Source organism: Suricata suricatta, chromosome 9 (assembly GCF_006229205.1).
Source record: "Suricata suricatta isolate VVHF042 chromosome 9, meerkat_22Aug2017_6uvM2_HiC, whole genome shotgun sequence".
Lineage (NCBI taxonomy): Eukaryota > Metazoa > Chordata > Mammalia > Carnivora > Herpestidae > Suricata > Suricata suricatta.
In genome coordinates, this window is record NC_043708.1 from 138,646,867 (window position 1) to 138,653,601 (window position 6,735).

Genomic DNA, 6,735 nt, shown 5'->3' on the forward strand with positions numbered 1-6,735 from the left:
TCCATCCCGACGCCCTGGGTCCCCTGCTCACCGTCCATCCTGACGCCCCAAGCTCCCCGCTCACCGTCCGGCCCGGCCGCACCCCCTTTGACCCGTTGCCCGCGTTCCGCACAAGTCTCCACTTCGAACACAAAACGGCCTGGCTCTATGCTCGGGGGACCCCGCGCTCAGCTTTGCTGCCCTGGGCCTGCGTTGTCTGCTCTTCCTCTTCTGCAGAACGGAGGCCTACGACCTCGTGCTCAGGACGGCGGGGAGGACACAGGGCTGCACACGCAAGGCATATGCTAAGTGTGAGGTTCCTGGCAGACTTGAAGGGTCACGCCCCATCCCTTGGAAACCTTTCATGCTCCCCGCTACCGATCCTCATAAAGTCTCTGTGAGGGGTCCCCAGCTCTGGCCTCTGTTTACCTCTCTAGCTGCACCTGCCACACCCCTGAGCGTCCCTCCCCACTCCACCCCAATCTGGCCCGGCTCAGAGCCACTCGCTGTCCCTGTCTGTCCCTTGTGCTGCTCCGTGTCCTGAGGCTCTGCCTCCCCCCCACCCCGCCCCGCGCCTCCTTTCCTCTGCCCGATGATCTCTGGGCATTCCAGACACCCCGGGCACCTTGCCATCATTTAATGAATATGTACTAAATGCCTCCAACATGCTAGGTACCAACCAAACACGAAGAGTTAAACAGGCAGCAGCCATTACAACCTAGAGAGTGAACAGACCGCAAAAACCAAAGGAGAGAATGGAAGGGAGGGAGAGGGAAGGGCCGAGTGTCCGGGGGCGATGAATGCTATACACAAAGAGAGGGCAGAGTAAGGGTAAAAGGGACCTTTGCAGTAGTTGAATGGGCTTCTATCACCTGGAATCACAGGGGCCCCTGGAGCCGGGCTCACTGGTCCGAACGGAGAGGAGGGAGCAGAGAGCGGGCCCAGCGCAGGGGGGTCACCTCCCGTCCCCCAGCACCTGGGGGCTCAGTCTCCCTGGACCAGAGCCAGCTGGCACTCGGGGCTGGACCGGGTGCCCCGCCGACCGCCCCCCCCCACGCACCCGGCCGCGGCAGGGAAGCCTCTGCTTCCCAAGAGACCAGCTCTGCAGGGCGAGCCGCCCCGCGGGGACACCAGCGATCCGGTCGGGCTCACCGCCGGCCCTGCACCTGCGGGCAGGACGTGTCCACCCGAATTCAGCCCCATCGAGGGGCCCGCGCCCCCCCGGGCTGCTAGGAGCCCCTGCCCGCGGGCGGCCCCGGGTTTGACACCTGTCGGTCTCACTCACAGACGGCTTCTTTTTGCAGCTGTTTTCACTGTAAACTGTCACTTGCTTTATCATCGACCAAATGGCAACGGTTTCAGCCGTGAACCAGGCCGGCATGAGAGTCTGTCAAATTCCAAAGCGCACTCTGAAAATAAATCACAGCTGCGTAACACATGAGCCGTGGAATATGAGGAAATGAAAAAACACATTTCCATGATCTGCTGTCGTGACCCCGGGAGACAAGCGCTCCCACGTTTATTTCTCTGTGCGCCTCTCCAGTTTCCTTAGGCACGACGGCCCCCCTTCCGGGCCCCTCGGGAGGAAAGCGTGCTTAACTTTATACAGTGGGTGTTCCTGAAACATGTCGGTAAAACTGGACTTTGGACAAATGTGAAGGCAGCGGAGACCTGTGGACAAACGGCCCCTCGGACCTGCTCCCGGGGTCGGAGGACCCACCTACAAAGCTGTTGCCGGGCGGGCCCACCACAAACCCCAGCCTGTCCCCATGGCCACCTCTCATCTCGTGCCCCATGCCCCTCCCGCCCACTCCTCCACGGTGCCCTCCAGAATGCCCACTCTGTGACAGGCAAAGCCCTACATCCTCAGGGCCGGGCGGAAGCGATGACCCCCCGCCCCGGGGTGTGGGTCCATCCTCAGAGCAAGCAGGGCCCACGTGACCCCGCGGCCAGGTTGCAAAGAGGCCCCAGCAGCCTCCCCACCCCCGGCAGCTGCGGGAGCACGTGCTTTTCTGGATGTGGGCACAAAGGAGAACGACTCGGGAGGTAGCGGCATAGCCCGTCCAGAACGAGGCCGCGGGGACCACAGGTGCGGTCGTGGGGCACGAGCCCTGGGAAGGCGGGGTCAGACGCGCCTGCTCTGAAGACACACGAGGAGGGCCGGTCAACCCCCTTCAGGAACAAGAGTGTCGGTGCCTGGCGGCCCCAGGCGGCCCCCCTGCGAGCCCCAAGGTGACAGCATCCTGGACGGGCGCCCCCTGGCCAGCCCAGCCCCTGCCTCCTGGCTTTCTCTGAGGGAAGAGGGCATTCTAGAAGGTTCTAAAATACATCCCAGAACACTATCTCAGGCTAAAAGATTCAAGAACTACTTGTTTTCCTCTTAAAATGTTTTTATTCTAAATCTAACGTGGTCTCTTGGAAAAACCAAATACACACGTACACACACACAGTAAAATCCCCAATCCCCTGTCTAGAGAAAAACACTATTATTGTTTGGGCCTATTTCCATCAAACTTTTCGTGCACATGTTTAATCTTCCTTTCAATTAATTGAGGCTCCATGGTCTTTACTTTTCCACCTTATGTCACAACATAAACTCATAAAAATGCAAGCATAGGCGTTATTTGAACGGCCCTACAGCGTCATTCTGAGCAGACGATGTCCTATCGGACACAGCGAGTGATGCTGTGGCAAGTAACTGGGGAGACAGAAATACGCGCGCGCGTCCGGAGGTTCCCGGGGTGGGATTCCCGCCTCCCGGGGCACCGGCTGTCGGCGCCGACACCCGGGCTCCCCGCGAGCCACGGGCAGCCCTGCACGGCCGCGTTTCCACTCTGGGGAACAGGCACAGCACACCTCGGGCTTCTCAGTGATGACTTCTCTAAGTCTAAAGCAAAAAGGCTTTAGAACGAGACTTCGCAACTTGCTATCTGACCCCAACGGGGTTCACTCCCTGTTATTGACCGGATCTGGGGCGCCTGGGGGGCTCCGTCGGTTAAGCGTCCGACTTCAGCTCAGGTCATGATCTCATGGTCAATGAGTTCGAGCCCCACGTCGGGCTCTGTGTTGGCAGCTCAGAGCCTGGAGCCTGCTTCGGATTCTTTCTCTCTTTCACTCTCTCGCTCTCTCTCCTCCACTCACGCTGTTTCTGTCTCTTTCAAAAATGAATAAACGTTAAAAATAAAATAAAACAAAACAAAATAAAATAATAAAACAGAGATTCACTGGAGCATGGCCACAGCTGCTCACGGCTGCCCTCACACGACGACGCAGAGTGAAGACTCACAAGCTAAGCACACAGACCACCCGGCCCCCGACAAAATGCATTCGCCTACTCTGGAAGAATGACCACAGATTCCCACGACAGAGCACCGCTCTCCACAGGCAAAGGGTCCCTCTGTAATGGTTTCCAGGGAGCTGATTTTTAAGCATTATTTCGATCAGCAATAACATTGTAAAAAAAAAGAAAACAGAATCAGAAGTTTGTCTTGGATAAGATCACAAAAGAAGGTTCTGTGCTCCTAAAACCGCTCCGCAGGCTATCACAGAAATACAAATATAAATTGGAATTATTGCATCAAAAGAATCCTTAAGAAAACTGGAAACATCTTATCTTGGTTTAAAGAGAAGAAAAAAACCAAGATCGCAAAGGAGGAAAACAAGGGGGAATGCCTGGGAACAAAGGCAAAGCCATGGCCTCGAGATGGTCACTATCTGATGTTGTTCCAAGGACGTGTGGCCCCCGGGATGGGGGGCCAGAGGCTGGACGGGGCTTTGGTGGCTGTTCCAGTGACAGTGTGTTCTCGTTCTCCTGACCCCGGCCACGTTAGCAGCTGTGCACACAGAACAAACAGCCCCCAGCACGGGAGTCCAGGCAGGGCACGCGGGGTTGGCTCAGAACAAACTGCAGGACGCGAGCCCCAGCACCAGGGTCCTTCCCTCGCAGTCCGTCCTCTCCGGCAGGTGTCTGGGCACGACAGGGGCACAGATACACCAATTCTCATGTGGTGGCCAAAATGGCTTCCTTCTCACACCAGACGGAGGGGCCCTGGGTGGGCAGTAGGGCTGTGCAGGGACCCCTGTGACACTAGCGCCCAAACCTCCCCCAGAGCAACGCTCTCGGGCTCTTCCTTTATTAGGACTGTCAGAAAAGCATTTGCTGCCTTCTTGGCTGAGCCCACCTCCCCAGCCATGGTGATTGGTTGAAGGCTGGGCACCTGACCGGAGCTGGGCCAATCATAGTACCGCATCTACCCACTGTCCGCAGTGATTGGTTAAACGCTGGGCACCTGACACATGTCAGACCAATCATAGTGCCTCATTCCTCCTCTGTCTAGTGATTGGACCCCAAACTAGAAGGGATCCAGCCTGGCCAATCAGAGTCCTCCAGAGGCAAAATGTGACCATTTCTCACCTGCCGTCTTCCTTGTTCTTCAGGAACCTGAGCTCAGCGTTTTCAGCAGCCACGGCTCCGGCCTCCTGGGGGGGCCGGACCTGTGCCAACAAACGGCCTCAAAGCAGTGAAGGCATTGCTTGGTGAGAGCACCGTCATGCTGTTCAAACCTTTGGTGCCAACAAATCCCCCCTCTGAACACCGGTTTCTGTCACCTGCAACCAAACAGCCCGGACCAACGCAACCCTCTGTGGCCTTTGACAGAAGAGGAAGGAAAGGGATTAAGTGTTACTAAGGCTTTTCCCTGAGGGCCGGGCATGACGAAACTGTGCGTGTGAGCCCATGAGGCCGTTCACAGGCCAGGAGTCGGGACACCGATGCCCACGGGCAGGAGGGAGAAGGGCACTCGGAGGGGCCGCCCGCCTCCCGGGGGCGGGGGGGTATCCTGTCTGTGCCGCCTGACGTCCCAGAACTACTGGCAATAATATGATGCAGACTGCTGAGGGGAGGCTCTGTTGTTGTTCCTAAATTCTCCGTGAGCAGCTCAGCCCCTCACCGTGGCCCCAGGCACAGACGCCCCATGATCCCCTGCTCTCGAGACCCGGCCGTGTGGTCCCCAAGATAAACTGAAGCCCAGAGACACCTGCCAACTCAGCCAAGACTGGCCTCCACCGGGGATCTGAGGGAGAGCCCCTGCTCCCGGGGCGGGGAGGGGGGAACCGCTGCTCCGGGACTTGCAGGCGCCCCTCCCCCACTGTCCCAGCACAGTCACTAGGAGAGCCTCTCTCCCCGTCTCCAAGTGCACGGGCTGGATGACAGATCATGTATCTATGGCCCCGCTTTATGCGGCCACAGCACCGGGAACGGAGCGAGACCTGGGTCCACACCCACAAAAACCGGAAGTTCGGCAAGACTGAGTCCACCCGGCCCTCCTACCTGTCACTCAGGTCCTGCTCCCACACAGGTGCCCCCCTCGTCCCCAGAGATGGGGACAGTTCTCCAAAAGCCCCTCGGGGGGGCCTGGTGTGTCAGCAGCAGTCTCTGGTTCCGCCGGGCAGGCTCACAAGGGAGCTGGCTCACTGGAGTTTGGGGTGGGGTGACACCCAGCTGAAGTCAGAGACCCCGTTCGCTGGCCGTCCCTCACGCCGTCCTGGCCTGGGCTGCGGCGGGCTGACCAGACACAGACTCACACACAGGACGTGGACACAGAGCTGAGGTCACAGGGTGAAACACAGTCCAACGGGCCTCCCTTCAATCCTTGCTCTGGAGAGAGCCTCTCTGCTCCACCCCCCCACCCCACCCCCCGCGCCAGGAACGCACACGACGGCAAGCACGGGCTGCAAGCTGCTCAGGCGGGGCCCTGTCCCCACTCTGGGGAGCCCCCACGGCCCAGGGAAGCCACAGCCCTCAACAGAATGGTACCCGAATCCGTCTCTACTGCCCTGAGGCACGGTACCGGGAACCCAGGTGCTTAAAACAGCAGCCACGTACTCCCCCACGGTTCTCGGGTCCACGCCCGGGTGGGCTGGCCTGGGTCCTCCAGGGTCCTCCAGGGTCCAGGTGCCGGCTGAGCCGGGCTCTTCTCCGGCGTTCTGGGGAGGCTCCGGGCTCACTCCCATTCCTGGCGGATTCGGTTCCTTGCAGCTGTGGGACTGAGGTGCCCGATTCCTGGCCGGCCTTCAGGAGGGTCCCTCTCAGGAGGCCACCCACAGGCCACTGGGCTCAGCTGCCTCCACGTTCAGGGCCAGCGATGGTTCCCGGAGCCCTTTCTGTGCCTGGAGTCCCGGACCAGGCCTCTGTCACCAGCCTGACCAAATTCTTCCTTTCGTCACGGCTCGCCTGCCTGGGTCGGGCCTACTTAACCCTCCATTTCTCAAGGTCCACTGGCCAGGGGTCTGATTCACCGCAGTCAAGTCCCTTCCCAGCAGAAGCCGGAGGCATGATGGCCTGTATAACCAGGAGCTGGGAGCCTTGAGGAGCCTGTGAGTGGGCCTCCGCCGTGGCCCTCAAGAGGGGCACCTGGGGCACACGGAGACGCCCAGCCCGGGCCCGGCTCGGTTCCCGGAGTTGGTGATCCCAGAGGTCAGTAAGGCGCCCGCCCCAGGAGCAGCGATGCTGGGGGTCCCGGCGGGCAGGACGTTCCCAGGCTCCTCAGCGGTCCCGTCCCCTGGTTGTTCAGTCCGACGTGCATCGAGGTTCCCAGGCAGCGACAGCTGGTAGCGTCTGGCGAACGGCAGGCTACCTGCCGCACTGGCTGGTCCACGACCATCAGGCACCGGAGTCCGGAAGGGCTTTGGCAAGACAGGACACGTGGTCTAACGGCAGCATCCCGGGGGGATCAGCCTACAGCGCCACCCTCCCTG

The 6,735-nt window shown here is 59.8% G+C and overlaps 1 protein-coding gene across 1 annotated transcript in view; it reads right to left on the reverse strand.

The window, feature by feature from the left end:
• Nucleotides 1-6,735, reverse strand: part of ARNT2 (aryl hydrocarbon receptor nuclear translocator 2) — an 85,452-nt gene that overhangs the window by 43,335 nt on the left and 35,382 nt on the right. The window lies entirely within an intron of this gene.